Raw genomic sequence first — 18034 nt, forward strand, 5'->3', positions numbered from 1 at the left:
AGGATAGATGACCGTCCAAGATCCGGTCACCTTCCAGTGACCACACCAGAGCAGGGACCATACACATCAGACTGGTCCATCTGAGAGATCGTTTCAGATCGGCCACCTGTACTGCTGCCGAAACTGCCGGCAGACACAATGCCCGCATCAGTGACAGGAGAGTAAGGCTCCATGCTGCTGGTCTTAGAGCAAGGCAACCTGTCAGAGGTCCTAGTCATCACACCCGACTGGCCTGGGCCAGACAGAGGCTGCGATGGATTCATCAGCAGTGGCGTCAGGTCCCCTTCACAGATGAGTCACTCTTCAGCCTGTTCCACGCAGACGGGAGGGCCAGAGTGTGGAGGAAGAGGTTTTGCGTTTCTTTTTTCCCCCCATCAGTAGGATGAAAATGTACTGCAAATGTATTGGGACAATGTGTCACATTATTCCAAATGTTTCCAAACTCCACATTGGAAATTATCCTGATTTTGCATTTTGAGGTGAAAAATATTTTTTTCCCCTGAAGTAAAAAAATGTATGAAGAATCTGAGCTAAATTGCCCAACTTTTTGTTACTGCTTTCTTTTGCATTCTATACTAGCTAACATAGAAAAACTACAAAAAGAACACATTTCTGTTTATGAAATTATTTCTGAAATGCAGCTAAATTACACCGATTCTTTTAGAAAACTCTAAGAAAGCAGTTTAATTGATTTCATGGTTCCTGTGATTTTTGTAAAAATAACAACTGATGTACTGGAATAGTTATTGAAAAACGCTGTAACTGATTTTTTAAACACAATCATTGTGTATAAAGAGGTAGAACCTAAAACCTTTTAGATGCAAAATGCTCAAAACAAGCATTTTAAATGAGGACAAATGAAATTAAGACTAGCAATTTCTTTGCACGGAAGACAGTGACAGAAGATAGACTTTATACAGAATTCAGATGAACTACAGCCCTCTTTGTGATTTCTAAGTAAGTACCACTAGGGGGAAGTGTATTTCACTGTTACAATTAAAAGGAAATCACAATTTTTATCCAGCTTAGTTTAATGCTTTTTATCACTTCTAAAACAATGTGCTCCCGTACAGTTTTTGTCTGTTGTTACTGTTTTTTTATGATAAAAACACTTACGCAATTGTTCATGCTAACATTTATTATCCATTTTGTAACTGCTTTATTCAATACAGGGTCGCAGGGCAGCCAGTGTCTATCCAAGCAAGCAACTGGTACAAGGCAGGATACACCCTGGATGAAATGCCAGTCCACTGCAGGGCACACACAAACACACACTCTCACAGTATTTTTTCCCAGAAGCCAATTAACCTACCAGTATGTCTTGACTGTGTTTAGAAGGAGGAAACTGGAGCCCCCGAGGAAAACCCAAGCAGATAGGAGAAAAACATACAAACATAAGCCTAACCCCAGGAATCGAACCCAGAGCCCCAGCACTACGAGACAGCATTGCTAACCACTGCACCACCTAGCGACCATAAAGTTAACAAACAAAAGAGAATTATCTTCTGCGTGTGTAAAATATCCCTAAGAGAACATGAAATGGATTCAGAATACATGAACGCTGTTTTGCTTGTTTCATGTTGCAAGGACGATGATAAAGGAGAGATGCCAGCAATTTTCTTTTACATTTATACAGAACATTATACACATACTGTATGTCTCCTTTAATGCAATGTGTTAAACACTTGATAACCCATAAAAATAGTCTGTTACCTCAGGTTACAATCTCCCTTGCTTTCAATCCCAGGAGCATTACATTTACATTAATTTCATGTAGACAGAAAACATGAATAAAAAATTGCTTCTGTTGCATTAAAGATATAAACGTGCAGCATTTTAAATTCTTGGAACCAGTTGCATTGATATTATCATTGCTGCTGCTAAACGTTTTCCTTAATAAATTATTTATAGGACTTTGTTACATATTCCTGTTGCCTTAAATACAACACCTTGAACTCATATTGATGTAGTCTGCACAATGTGAAAGTCAGCTTTGGATAATACTGTATATGATGAGGATTTTGTTATTATTCTTATGCATAAATAGTAAATTATTGAATTATTTTCTCAAGAATATATTGGATTTTACTTAAGATAATTTAAGTAAAAAAGTGAATATTTTGAATAAAGTAAAGTGATCTATAAAACACCTTGGAGCTTGGCTAGAAGCATTACAATATGCAGTTAATTTAGTAGACTACGTAACTGAGCACTCAGGTTGAACAAAAACCAAAGATGACAAGGCTTTTCAGGAATTGAGTCAGAGAGTCTTACAGCAAAGCAGTTATTTCTTTGCATAAACATACATTATATAGAACGGTCATCCTGTCAGAATCCCGCATCTCTGTATCAAAGCACTGACAGAATATTATGACACTTCTATGCACACAAAAAAACATTACATTTACTGGCACAGTGATAAAGAACTTCAGCACCATATTGGGTTTGGAAGTGACAGGGAAGCAGCTGTTTGGAGAAGCATGTCTTCTGTTGCCTGCTGACAGCCCTGAAATGTTATAGGGTAGCGGCTGCAATGTTAGGCTCTCACTTGTGGTTTTTATTCTAGTAGTCTCCCCATGCCTGCCATTCCATATTGATAAAGCCAATTACTGAAAATGGAATGCTTTCTAATCTGAGCAAGATGGGCAGTGGTCAGTAAAAGGTATGTGGACAAATTCAAAAGCCACTTCAATTCTAAACTGCTTATTTTCAATATTAAAAAGATATATTAAAAACAATACTTTAATTTCTTTGGACAAATACATAGAACATTAATATTATTAGGACATTTAACAAGTAAGAAAGCACACTATTGCAGGAAAGGCTTCATAGCAGAACTGTAAAATGACCTTACTTGGGAGAATTGTCCTTGTTTTTCAAAGTCATTTTTTCCCTTTGTGTAAGATTTATTCTGTGGACAGCAACTACAAATATAATGGATTTGGCTTTTTACATGTTGGTATCTCAGATATCGCTTAATGGCGACAATAAAACAACTTCACATAATCCATTAATTATCCAGATATTTCTCCGTAGCTTTCATTTTTTGTGCCATATTTCTTTAAACAATAAGTCCAAGTGCTAAAAATAAAACAAGCAGTGCTAACTGAGCAGTCTTCTTCAAAGCCGACTCACCTTCCCAATTCCTCTCGGTCTTCCTGTTCCCTGTATGGCACTACAGCAATGCCTACCAGCCTTAGGAGAAGAAAGAAGTAAAACGGCGGAAGAGGAGATAGTTTCAGATTGCTTATCAAATTATTGACAGAACCTAAAAAAAACAAAGGACAGGCGTGGTATTTGTATGTTTTCCCTGTGTTCACATGGGTTTTTCTCCTGTAGGTTTCCTCCTACAGTCCAAAGACATACTGCTAGGATAGTTGGCTTCTGAAAAATTGCTTGAGGTTGTGTGTGTCTGAGATGGACCGGCATTCCAATGAGAGTGTATTCTGCTTTGTGCCTGTTGCTTGCCAAGGTAAGGAACTGTTCTCCCCTGAAGCCCTGTATTGGATTAAGTGGTTAGAAAATTGATGGAGGGATTATTAAGTGCACAATTCATCCCTGCTGGGGTCACACAAAAACACAGATCCAGAGGAAAAGAAGTAAAGGGATCTGACTCTCAAGCAGTTGTCTGTCAAGCTCTGTGAAACAGACATAATTAAGTAAAACAAAGGGAAAATGCTTCCCCTTTTAACTATCAATTAAGGCTGGGATTGAAAATTAGAGCTGATTGTACATATGTCACCACTTTTAGCCTTCAGCCAGCCTGTGGACAGGAAAAGACAATGTATACAGCATATGCAACAGCTGTACCTCAAAGGAAACAAATGCACACAACTTCAAAAACACATCACTTATTATTTGCACAAAATCTGTCCCTTTGAAATAAGCTTTGCAAAGAATGCAAGGTTTAGGGCTTTTGTAATTTGCAAATTTAAAGCCTACTGAATCTTGCACACAGTATAAATAAAACTGCAGCTTAAATGATTCCACAGAGCTCCACTGAGAGATCGCCAGTTCTTGCAGCTAACAGTTCTGTTTTAAGAAATCAGAGACTTTAAGTTCCACTTTTCATTAAGTACATTATAACAGACAGTAAGCTGAACTTTTACCACATGTGATTAAAAAAAAAATGATGGAAAAATCTGCAACTCTCACTGGTCCTGTGTTTAAAGTGTACAGTAAGGTTATGACCAGACTGTAAAGACAATAGAGTCAATAATGAGAACAACAGGGCGGAGCGGTGGCACTGTGGCTAAGGATCTGTGCCTGTGGCTGGAAGGTTACCGGTTCAAGTCCCGTGACCAGCAGAGGAATCCTACTCTGTTGAGCCCCTGAGCAAGATTCTTAACCCCAACTGCTCCAGGTGTGCCATATAAATGGCTGACCCTGCGCTCTGACCCCAAGCTTCTCTCTGCCCATCTGTATGCTTGTGTGTCTCATGTAGAGCAAGCTGGGTTATGTGAAAAGACAAACTCCTAATGCAAGAAATTGTATATGGCTAATAAAGAAGAAGACTTTTATAGAGAAAGAGCATGTATTTGAGACCTTTGTCTTTAATTCACTTGGTTAGTTAGGCCAGAAAAGGATGTCAGACATGTCTTACAATAATTCAAAGAGAGGCTGCATTGGAAAGGAAGCACTGGGAGATGTTACCATGATGAATGATGGGAAACATTGGTTTAAAGCCCATCTTTATATCTGAAAGAGCCGGTGATTTGCAAGTATAGGAATCTATCCTTTTCCTCAACCTTCATTAGGAGCTCCTTAAAAGTCAATGCAGTGCTCATCTTCAAAACAAACAGTGAAACACGAACCAGTGGACACAACTGAAAACCACATGGAAGTACTTTTAAAAATGAGCATAGGAGAGACCCAAGTGTTGTTGGAGTACAGAACAAGATATGCTGATACTTTGGTTTCCTTTAAAAAATGGCTAAATGAGATCTTTGGATCAACAAGCTACAAACTACTAAAGGGGCCAGACAGGCCGTCTTCTCATTTGTAACCTTTCTTATGTTCTTAAACAGAAAGCACATTTGTTTTTTCATTTGATATAATTTGGCCAGTCAATATATATTGTGTCAATATAAGTAAATAAGAAAAGAGAAGCACTCTTTTATTAACTTAAATTCATATTTCATAACAGTGTGACTAGCAAGCGGTCTTGTACAAGTGCTTTTACAACCAAATCAACATAAGAAATATATGCAAAAAAGTCCAGAATTGACCCACCTTCTAATTTGCATGTCTCTCCCTGAACTTGTTTTCCAAGCGACTGTTCTTAGCATAATTGTTTTCTCAAATACACTTGCTTTAATCTGCCACCAAGATGGGTTTATTGATCTCAGTCCATTGTTTCTGTTGACATTGTCTCACCACGCTCCAGTCATCCAACACAAGTGCTAGAAACCTGTTCATCACATGCCTGATTTACAAGCAGCCTGGAATTTGTTTTGGATAAAATCCAATATCCTTCTGTTGAGCTTCACAAAGGTTCCCACTGAAGCATCACGGAAAACAAAACAAGAGCCAACTTCATGTTACTTTCTTGTTTGACAGTGCAACCCCTATTGAAAGTTTACCACAACACATTTCCAAGGGTGTCTGTTTTTCCCCCAGAAATATTTTTTCCTATGATTTACTCTGCTCTGCCAGCCTTTTCTGCAGTTTTTTTTCATGCTTTTCCAAGCTACTCTATGCTTTACAATGTATTTTCCAGGATTTCACTGTGGTGACCTATACAATTCTCTTAGAACATGACATACTGCAATACCTTTATATGGGGCCATTTCTCAAATACTAAGCTGTTTTCCATCTTTCTGTAGGTCTTCAATATTAAGCTGGAGATCGATGGAGTTCCTGGTGCAATTTTTTCTTTAATAGATAAAATTATACCTATTGTGTATGAGTGACATACTGTACTTCATTTCTGCTGAGCTATAAAATACCACAACACAGAACCTCTCCATACTGTATTTCCAGGGAGTGTAATATGAAATTGTAGGAGAAAGGAACTTAATAAGCGCTGTGTGGTCAAAAACCTAATCAGGAATAAGCACTTTTCTCATAATGGATGAATGAATGAAGGGAACTTCCTTTGTATTTTTTGTTGCAGTCTTGCAAGCGAGTGAGGAAAAAAAACATTCCTAGCAAACAAAACAAATCCTTCCTGATTCATCGTAGTCCTTACAAATAATCTGGACACACAGGAGAACAACAAGAGAAGGACCGCTACTTTTTGGAGTACCAGAAGCAGGAACAAGTTTCAAAACCAGTAAACCTTTAGGAGGAAATTAACTTCAAGGGAGAGAGGTCTGGGAGAAGGACTCTTTCCTGCCAGGAAATGTGCATCACATCCTCCTTAAAGAAAGTATTAACCCTGCTGTAATACCTGCTATCTCATGTCAATGAGATTCAGTAATAGTTTTTGTCAAGATGGTCAACATCAGAAAACATTTAAATGTGGCTGAGTATTTAAACACTCCACAATATCCATATTTCTTTTTTTTCTTATCAAAGCAGCTTTTGCTTACAGGATTAACCACAGACCATAGACTTTTAACACTTAATGCTACTGTTTCCACAGGTCTCTCTGGGGGAATAAAACTGCATCATACTATACAGTCTTAAATTCCATGAGGGTCACCTGTTAGCAGAACTTCAATAGAAGCAATATTCTGAAAAGACTTTCTCCCTTGAGGCACTGGTAGCAAGGGAGGTACTGTATGCTGATATATTTAGGATTCTTTTTAAAGGCAGGGCTATGTTATATCCAGACACATTAATCTAACATTCATCCACCGAAGGAATTCCACAGAATAAATGAAACTATTAAAAAGGCAAAGGTAAAGAGCCCAGTGCTCTGCTTGGGTTAAACAGATACTGAAAGGAGTTGAATTCCATACAACCTTAACATGACAAAACACAAAACTGGGCTGTAACAACGTGAAAGGCCACTTAAGTGATCTTAATCTTTTTATAAATAGTAGCTGATTTTAATGGTTTTTTAGAAAAGGTTTTGCTTTATGCTTCCCTTTTACAGCACAGGACACAGGGATTTCCAATGTCCGCTGAAGGTGACTGCTGACTTTTTTTTTTTTTTTTTAAGAGCCGCAGGGAGCCTGTAGCACCAGCACTGCAGTCCTCAGGGCTGGACAGGTACTAATGAGCAGATGTTGATGCAAAGGGTGAGTGCTGAGCTGAAGGGTTTGCCATGAAAGAGTGATTAAATAAGCCACAAGTATACAAAGTGAAAAGTGGAGATTTGAGATCCTGGGCTATGTTACAGTTCTACCCTTGTGTATATTGGCACTTGCAACACTGCACTTCTTAGGTCTTGAAGTATTGTGTGCCTTTCTGGTTACTATGCAACCAAATGGATATCGATGCTCTTTTATTGAAAAACAAATTAATTCTTGGTCATAAAGGTCTGTAAGATTGACAGCTCAAAGAACTTAATACTCTCAGTGGTGAAGATTATAAGAGGATGTGATGGCAGTATTCAAAATACAAGGACAGACAAAATGAGCCTAGTGTATTACTTTAGGATTAATAATGAAATAAGCAGATTGGTCATATGAAAATTAAGAGGTAAATTTAAAGCAGAGAACATCATCACAAAAAGTGTTGTGAAACCCTATTTAATATGTGAACAGCTATGCTGCTGAAACTGTTTTGTTTTTTCAGGCCAAGTGAGGACAGGATCTCACTACACGTGATCCATAAAATGAAAGTGATCCAAATGTATTTTTTACTAGAAAGTGAGATACAATGAGCTTTGGCTCAGTCCCCTGCAATGCTGCAACAGCTGCAGTGAGCAGACGCACTGCAAGCCATTTCCAGTGCATCTGGGAAGGCTGATCCATGCAGTCTGATCTGTGGTTCTGAGAGAACACACAAGGTTTTAACTATGCGGAAATATTGATTATTCACATTTCCCAGACCTAAGGGAACAAGTGTTCTCAGCCCTGTATAATTTACAGATGGTATTTCAACAAGACATAATACTATTCTCTAGTTCTATAGAAGCATTTAAGTAGCAATTTGGAGATTTCGTTAAAGTTAGCATTCCCATTCAGCTATAGTAAAGGGAAAATTAAGTCTAATCATCCGTGAGAGATATACAGCAAATGGGAAAGCGACTGGAGCCAGCAAACAAATGGAACAATGAAATATGGCTCTTAGTTTTCAAAAGCTCAGTCATAACAGAATGTACTTAACCAAGCACTAGCTGAGAAACAATTCAATACACAATATGCTAATGGATACGGAAATAAGTCGACTTGTAATGTAGGTGTGACAGGAATTTTTATCCCATTTTTAAGTTTCACAAATCTAACTTATGAAAAGGTTCTTACAATAATGCTGCAAGTAAATATGTACTCCTCCTTTGTAAAAACTGCAAAAGCTTGGCGAACACAAAAGAAGCCAAAATATTTCTCTGCATATATTTTTATGCAATTAACTTGGGGCTAATTTTCAATTACGTTTCGACTGTAGACTAATAATAGATGATACACTAAAAAAACTCTGCCATGCTGGCACAGGTCTGTCTTTTTCTGAGCCACAACATTCTAATACTTTAAATCCATCTTGCAGGCTTCAGATACATACAGAAAGGCAGAAACACACTTGGAAAGAAAAAGCTCCAGTATCACATGAAATAATGGCGGTTGAGATGATGTAACAGCAACCTGCAGATGAATAATTGCACACCTATTGTTGGCAAAGCTTATTCCACTAGGATCCAGTCTGGTCTACTGCTCAGACAGCTTGAGCAATTATCTCTGCCTGAGTTAAAAGCAGCCTACTGCTATAAATATTTTACAACTAGTTTCAATAGAAATGGCAAGGAGGTTGCCTGCCAGAACCCAATCATTAATGTGGGTTTGGGTATTGAAAGAAAAATAACCTTTTTATAGACTATTATCTCTTATAGATTATTGAACTCTTGAGATTCTTGAAACAATAAGGCCCTTACATCAAAATACAGTTTATTTGAAAAACGCTAAACTACTCCAACATATACAAAATAATAACCACTTCACATATCTTGTAACATTTCTAATAAAGCTAAGTATTTTCACCCTTGTTTGGAACTAAGTATAATTTAATGAAGCTATTATTCAATGACAATGTCAATACTTACAATTCATTACTTTAATAATAACTGTATAAAACAATTATTGTTATTGGTTTGGCATTACAAAAATACTTTCTAAACTCGCCCGCTAAAATATTAGGAAACCCCAGTCATATGGTCATTTTCTCTCAGTGGCAGACAATACTTGCTTAAGGAATGTAGACAGACTCCAGTCACATAATTAGGCCAGAGTATCACCCAATCTCTAACTGCAGAGAAATTGGGAGAATATTCAGTTCAATCTCACACACCATTACCCCCTGAACAGCCTGTGGTAGAGGTGATCCTGCTAGACAAATTAAATTGGGCTGAGCTGCAAATGCTTCAGAATCTTGTGAAATTCTTTCCACATCCTGGTCATTCCTGTTGCATTCAGCAGTTCAACATCCATCCATTTTCTAACCACTTCATGCAATTCAGGGTTGCCAGGGAACCAGGAGCCTATCAGGCACAGAGCAGGATGCACCCTGGATGGGTAGCAGGGCCAATTTTCCCAGAAGGCAATTAACCAACAATACCAGCATGTCTTTGGACTGTACGAGGAAACTGGAGCACCCGGCAAAAACCCACACAAACAAGGAACATACAGTCTCCACACAGATGATATCCGGGTCTGGAACCAAACCCAGGACCCCAGCCCTGTGAGGCAGCAATGCTCACCATTGCGCCATAGTGCCTGAAGTTTAGCTTGTTAAACATTAATATGCAGTATACACGGGGTTCTGAATGTTTTGGCCATGTAATGCACTGTCTCTTTAATATATAGTACCCATCAATAATGTTCTTAAGAACTAGCAGTGAAATAACTGTCTATGCATCTACCGATAGAGTTCCTCCATAAACCAAGGGCTCGACATATTTATAGAATAAGAGGAAATGGGAATCATTGCCGGCTATTATCTTACCCCTCTTACGCCACAGGATGTCTAGGATGGTGACAAATGCTACAAATCCTATGACTGCTTTACTAACAGAGATACTTTAATTCAGTATAACCTCTGTACTAACACAAAGAGCTCCTTGGAATCCACTGTATTTTTCTGTTCCCTCTTTGTTACAGACAATTGATTAAATCAAAAATCCACTTATCAGAACATTAAGATGCTGGAAACAAAACTGAGACTGAATTCATGCATATATCTGTTTAAACAATTAAAATATTCAAAGCAGATCCAATTGTTTTCAGGGCCTTGCAGCAGGAACTAAATTTGTTTGCTTTGAACAGCGGTGAATCGAGGTTTCCTTTCTGACTTGTGTCGAATTTGAGAATGTCAGAAAACATCTCCTTAATAATAATAGCAATATTTATCTGGAATATTTCATTTGCAATTACAAGAACTGTGAAAAGGAAAAGGCATGGAGCTGAAGTAAATCTCTGCTTCCATGTCAGCAAACAGAATGTAGACAGAGAAGTTCCTGTTTACACGTGCAACACAATAGAAAGCTCAAACCTGCGTCAGATACTTCTCGCCCCCCAAATAAATTTCAGGACCACAATGTTCCTGGGCAGTGCAGTATTGTTTTCTAAAATTTTCTAAATTCTCAGTTTTCTAACAATGATTTTTATATGATCAGTGTGATATCAATACACTGGATATAACCCTCCATGTCGTTTTTTAATCATACTATTTATTACCTTATCTTTCAATTTCTTCTCTAGTATTGTCTTCTTGTAATTCTCCACTCTAGGGTACACCACATAATGATATAATAAATTACTTTATCTTAAATCTATCATTCTTTGTGAAATATGCTTCAGCAAATCTATGGCACTTTAATCTTGTATAACAGTCCTTCAGGCACTTATAAAACTAAAGAGAATTGCATGAACTAACAATTGATTTCTACTACAAAACCCACAGGTTGCTGATGACCCACAATTATTGACGGTCACTGCTGGACAGACAAGCAATGTCAGGGCCTGGGAATGATGTCTGTGAAAGTTAAACATGAATTAACGAAGCACCAACATATCAGACATGTCACAAGACTGTAATTTAATAATAAAAGGTTTAAAAGTGTCTATTACTTAAATAGCCTAGTCCACAAAGTCCTTTTTGAGTCCAGAAGTTACAAAATTAGAAAAAAAGAACTGGGTCATTGAATTCAAGAGCTGTGGGGTGTTTTTTAAGTTGTTTTTTTCCCCCCACAGTGTTTTGTCATTAAAGTCTCAGGATGTTGTGTGAACAGCTTCCATTTAGTTACATCAGCCCTGATTCTGTCATTGGGAAATCTGAACTGAAAGGGACCCTGCATGTTTCTTACACCAGGAATATAGATATCTCTGTTTCAGAATCAAGGAACAATATGCAAAGCACCAAATGCAAATTCTTAATGACCAACTCTCCTGAAAGGACCAATACAGATACAGTATATGCAGACCTGTAGTCCTATAATACAGACATATAAAGAAAAATCATCTTTGCCAAATAAAATTGCTTTATTATATATAGTTATACAGCAAATGTTGTAGACTGCAATTGATTAGACTTAACGTAGAACATTGAAAACAATTGTCTTGAACTATTACAGAAATGAACAAAGGCTAGTCCTACATTATAGTGATTTTTATATGGGTGACAAGGTATCTAGAGATTACTAGCTGGATTCAAAAAACATACTGTATTGATAAAGCCATTAATGTCCTGTGATTGGCAAATAACTTGCATTTACGCTGGTTGAATACCAGTGATGGAATTTTCTGTGACAGTTAAGAGCTTTATTGAATTGGAACTGCTGACCCATTAAAAGCATGTGAACATCCCAGACTAAAGTCGACACAATACTGAGTTTCAGAGATGCCTTTTCTTTTCTTTTTTAAAATCAATTTTGTGGGTGTCTGTCTCTTTTTATGCATTCAAATCTGGTAAAATCACCATGGGACTACATTGTATTTTAATCATATATAAATAACTGGGAAATGTGTATAGAGTTGTATATTGCAACTATTTCAAATGCTACAAAATTAAGTCTAATAGGATTTCACAGGCATTAACATTCCAAATGGGCTTCCTTAGTTAACACTTCACAACATTTTAATGTTTAACCTGCGTCTTATTTTGATGAAGTGTTGTTAGCTGTGGGACATATGAGTGCTGGCAGTTTTTACACCACTGTCCTAATTGCAGGTCTGCACCATCTACACAACATTCCCCAAGTTGGTGTCACATTAACTGTTAATAATATGCAATTTGATAACCTGAAACGTGGGAGGGTTATATTCAGTGTCCTTTTCAATTGCTTTTTGACTTAACTTGCTTGTTTTCCCCAGGAAACAGGATGTTAACAGTCAGATGTAAGATCACGCTGGGCAGACAGAGGGCAGATTGTTTGTTTGTTTTTTAGTTGGTTTTACTTTGCGGATATTTTAAAGATGTCCACAATGTGTTTATTTTGTCCTTATATCCTTAAATTAACGTGTCCAATCCACACTTATCACCTGTGCCTAAAGGGAAACACACATGCGTAAACTCACGTCCTGTGACCAGCAGCCCTAAAAACAAACTATTTTCACTGTTGTATAATACACATAATCAGTGACAGAGACTAATACCAGTATTGTTTTTGTAAACACAGTCCTTATTTTGCCACAGTGCACTTCTATTGTTTTCTTTTACAAAACAAATAATACCGTTTCTTCTTCTCTTTAAGCTATAGTGTGCCTAGCATAGCTGGTATATTAATTACAACAACATACAGGTATGCACAGAGCCTGAAGTGTTTTAATGCAGACGACTATACAATATATCCTGATCTTTATCTGTTAGGGTTCCTCTCCTCCATTTAACTGTGTCTTCATGCTACATTGTTATGCATTGTGTTTTCACATTTAGGAAATACAATTTAATTATTAATTAAATAAATAAGCATTTTGTAATTCAACAGGGGCAAAAGATGCGTGCATGAAACCTTCAAATCAAAATGTGGTTGCCACCAAACAGGGGAAAAAGCTGGACAATAACCTCATACCTGTATGTAAATATTTTGGTTTTTTATTTACATAATATTTTTATATAATAAGAACTTTTATATTTTGATTAAAAGTCTAAATTAATGCATGTAGACGAATTTGATAAATAAATAATGAGTATAGTTTGCCTGGGAATAGAAACGTGTCTGATGTCTGACCTAGCTAAGAGCGAGTTAACTCCTTTGTCTTTTATTAATAGGATCACCTCCGGAGACCTAGAGAGGAACGCAAATTAATATCCTCATGGCTACTAAAGTATTTTATAATTTTCTAAATTAAAAACAAAACTGTCAGAATAGTTTTCGTGCGTCATCAACAACAAACCTATGAAACAACATCTGGGTTGGACTCCAAAGTCTTGACAAGGTGACAAGGGAATAGAGCTACAGGGCAGTATTGGGTGACAACCGACATTTATTTATTTCTAAATGCAAACTGTTGGTTCTGTAGGAAGATTACTCCTTGCTGCTCTTGCGACACATGAACGCGGAGCACACGAGGTAACTATGTTACTGTGTCATTTTTATTAGCAGGACTTGAGATCTCTGACAGGAGGTCTTGCACATGCTATACTGTGGGATTAGTCCACAGTTGCTCCACCCAGAAATGAGATACCTAACGTTCAATCGATCTACCACATCTTAATACACAAACTACCTGTTCTGCTGAAACTCGAGATTGTTTGGATAAAAGCCTAACCGATAAAATACCCTACATCCTACATTCAGTACATGTATTATGGAGTTTTAATACAATAACATCCTTTTGCTTTGTACTATCTTGTCTTTCAATATAACGAAATGCACATGACGGAAAACAGCTCTTAGGAAATCACAAAAATAAATTCTGCATCAAATTGCAATAATATTATATCAAACTTCGATACGTTCGGAATAGATCCAAAAATAAATTAGAAATGTCAAAAACCACTACCGGTATACCAGCATCAGTTCACGCTGCTGGGTAGAGACGGAATTGATACTTTAGACCTCTTTGTTTAAAACAATAAAATACAGGCTTCCGGGACATTTGCCGTACAAAACGTGCAAGGCGGAATCTGGAGAAGATTAATTAAAGTAAAATACAGATATTGTAAAATAAAAATGAGTAAATTGAGCATTTGTTTCAATTTCAATCAATTCTGCCTTACCCCAGCGTCTCACCTTCAGCGATTTCTCGGTGTATTTTTTGTCTTTTGTAGTAACTTAATGAGCAACACCGCTAAAACGTATGAATAAACATTATAACCTCACCTTTCTTTACCACCGACGTTGTCTTTACTTAAGCTCTCGTCTTTCTTCTGTCTCCAGCAGGTCTTTCCCCGCACCGTGAAACCCTATCAAATCCCTTTCTGTGCTTCCTCCTTCCCTCCAGGCAAACCTCCTCCTCACGGGCCAGCCAGGGTGAGAGTCTGTTGTTGTGTCAGGAAGCTGTCTGTGCCCGCATAGCCTAGTCTCTCACACTGCCATGCATCGCACCACGCCTTCGCCTCGCTCCTTCCCTGCAAGCTACTACTGAATCATTCAATTTCCCTCTGCAGCTGCTGCTGCCAATGTGACTTTACTACTACTGACACCGTCGGCAGTGCCAAAACGCACTTATTGCACAATGAACCGGCTGCTGGTGAATACGAACACAAGGAAATGGGGCACCTGGAACACTGGTTACCAAGCCTGGTACCGGAGGGGATTACTGTGTTTTTTGTGTGTCAGCCGAGTTCTTATCGCGGGATAATCGATTTCAGTTTTCTGTTTATCTTCGGCTCTTAAAACGCTGAATGGGCTTTAAAACTGATATCAGTACCATTTATTGGGTTTGTGCGCTCTCCTCGTTAAAATAGGTTGGCTGAAATGCAACAAAATATACCTCTGCGCAAAAAAAAAATCGCTACATTGTGTAGTGGGTTCACCAAGTGGGCACCTATTAATAGATAATTAGTCGGAAATAATTAATAATAGAACTTTTATTACATTATCAGAAATACTGGAAAATAAATTAAGGACGGGCAACTTACATTTCTTTAAGGTGAAGGAGATGGAAACGCGCTTGTACGTGAGGTCATTGTGAAACCTCAGGACTCAATGTCGAACCAAGTTAACCAAAAGTCTAAACAAGCTAGCAGATCAATTAAAGGCATCAATTAGTGATGGAGATTGGAGCTCATCTGGAGAAAAAACCAGCAGACACAGCGGTCCCCTGGGACCAGTTCTGGGACGCACTGCCCTACAGGATGGTCAAAACCCCAGGATATCTTTTTCTTAAACTGAAGGTTCTTTATTGGTGAAAGAAAGCGTGAGAAGGTTTATCTGAATCCACAGAGCTGCCGTCGATAACACTGCTTTGAGAGGAAGTCTTGAAGATCAGACACGTTTCCTCTTCAAAAGAAAAATAACAATTAGAAACGTTTTTAATGTTAAAAGTCAAAAGTTTTGTTTTTCTTTCTGAATTCCAGCTTGTGTATGCAATACATTAAATTTATGTACAGTATATTCATTTTTTCAACTATCTCACCTTATTTTTAAAATATAGTTCACAATAAAATATAGCCCTTTCTAGATACAGTATATGTTTACTATTTAAGTGATGGCTTTTTAAAACTTACAAGCGCTGACCTGAGAGATCAGAGATGCTTAGTACTATTCATTTTACACCATGGTTCACAACCTGTGAAACTGGTGTTTAAATTGAAACTTGTTTGTCTTAAATAATTTACACCCAAAGGCTCTGCTGAGAATGATTTCAAGGAAGATCTGCATCTTCCAGATGTCTCTTTGTTACCGAATTCAAATGGGACTTGTGGTTAATTTTCAGTAGAACTGTGGTCACATGTTTTGAGCCATATGACATGAAGAATGTATTTGAGCTTGAGGCTGTCTTATCCACTTCCTTTAATAACAACAAACAAGATTTTAATAAACCTATTACTTGTAAGATTTTAAAATGATTGACACAACAATTACCTGACATTTTCATTGGGATTGAATGATTCACCAAACATGTGTTACTCCCAGCTCTGTATCCTAATGTGCTGTGAAATGAACATGATGTTGTTGGATTATTTATTTCACAACATTGATGGCAAATCAGTATATCCATTCATTATCTATCTACTTCATCCAATACAGAGTCGTGGGTGAGCTGGAGCATATCTCAGCAAGCAATGGGAACAAGGCAGGATACAATCTTTTGCAGGGCACACACACTCACACTAGGGCAAGTTTAACAGCCAAGCTTACCAGTATGAATCTGGACTGTAGGAGAAAACCAGAACACCCAGAGAAATCCCCCCCCCCCATCCACACACACACACACACACACACACACTGGAGAACATACAAACTCCCCCCAGATAGCACTCCAGGTCCAGAACTGAAACCAGGACTCCGGTGCTGTGAGGCCAGGATGCCAACCACTGAGCCAACATGCCACTCTGCCACCTCAAATGAGTATAATTTAAATCTGCTGCTTCCGCAGTCATATCAGGACCCAGCTGGTGTCAAAGAATGCATCATTTTGCTTTTCCTTTGCAGTGGTTTACCCTCCTCAGCAATGTTTTCCAGCTATGCCTTGTTATTTTGTAACTAATGTTTTGATGTCAGGGTGTCTTTATCTGGAGAAAAACGATAGTGTGTGCTGGCCCATCTAAGCATATATACAGAAAAGACCTACTGCTGTCCAATTCATTTAAAAACAAAACAGTTAGATGCAGATTACACACTTCACATCTGCCTCTGCATTGTTACCTCGCTTTTCACATACAGTACAGTATGTCCCAGCCCATTGGTAATCAAATCAAAAGACTGGTTTTCTTTGTTGTCAATCCCGAGCTCATTGTTCAGGCCTTCCATTACCTCTCGTAACCCTTGTGGGTGAGGTCTTTGTGTAGCTGTCTTTTCCTCCCTTCTAGACTGTATCTGATTGGCCTGTTTGCAACATGAAAATAGATCTGACTAGACTGTTTTGACCTACAGTACAAGGATTCTGCACTGGCTGACATGTTTTGAGGATATTGTTTGGGTAGAAGCCTTGCTAGGAAAGAGTAGCCAATCTCAGCCATTCTCGTTATCTAGGCTTGTGCCGTTCTTACTAGCTGGAAAGGTGTGATGAAAGCAGCTATTTATTTTCTGCACTGAGACTGATAATAAATGAGCACGGAGTTCAATGCTGAGATCACTGAATTTCTAATAAGACACATGGAAAATTAATATATAGCCTAATCAGAAATACAATCATGAAACATAAGCAGTTGAAGGAGCAGTGGTCAAGTATAACCGTTTCTAACACAAAGCACATACAGTACCAGTACCTGCCTAGCTTCACATGGATTCAGTTTCAGGTTGTATGTTCATGTATGTTGATTTAGAGCATTAAAATCTGTGACAAACCAGAGCACTCAGGAAAGCCTTCTTCCCTCTGACTTCTATAATTGTTGAGTCGCGGCACTGGAATTCAATTTTTTGCTTGTTTTCACCTTAATCCTTCTTCTACATTGTCATAAAAGACAAAGTGGTTGAAGCTGTGTAGCATCTACGTAGATAAATGAAACACTGGAGAGTATGAATGCCCATGACAAAGCAGAGTTTTACGAGAAAAAGCAGAAGTGTGTGGCAAGACAAATGTGGAATAAGAAACAGGTTCTACAATCAATATTTTCAAAAGGCTGCTTATAGACTGCAAAGGCAATAAAATGGCTGTTACTTCATTTATAGGCTGGAATGGCATTAATGAGATCCTCTTGCTAGAATGAATCAACTTTTCACATGAATGAGCAGCAAGGCAGGTTGTAGTTGTGGTGTTATTCCATCAGGAACCATTATAAAACTACAGAACCCAAAGAAGGAAGAAGGGATGTCTGAAAGGTAAAATATTCTATGAAGTTAAAAGGGAGAATTGGTATGTTGTGCAAACGTACATTTGTATTA

At 37.9% G+C, this 18034-nt stretch overlaps 1 protein-coding gene across 1 annotated transcript in view; it reads right to left on the bottom strand.

The window, feature by feature from the left end:
• Positions 1–14644, bottom strand: part of frmd4ba (FERM domain containing 4Ba) — a 65816-nt gene extending 51172 nt beyond the window's left edge. The window contains exon 1 of the mRNA XM_015347270.2: positions 14366–14644. The gene's annotated coding sequence lies outside the window, so the exon portion shown is untranslated. The remainder of the gene's footprint in view (positions 1–14365) is intronic.
• Between the last annotated feature and the right edge of the window lie 3390 nt (positions 14645–18034).

This window comes from Lepisosteus oculatus, chromosome 4 (genome assembly GCF_040954835.1).
Source record: "Lepisosteus oculatus isolate fLepOcu1 chromosome 4, fLepOcu1.hap2, whole genome shotgun sequence".
Taxonomy (NCBI): Eukaryota; Metazoa; Chordata; class Actinopteri; order Semionotiformes; family Lepisosteidae; genus Lepisosteus; species Lepisosteus oculatus.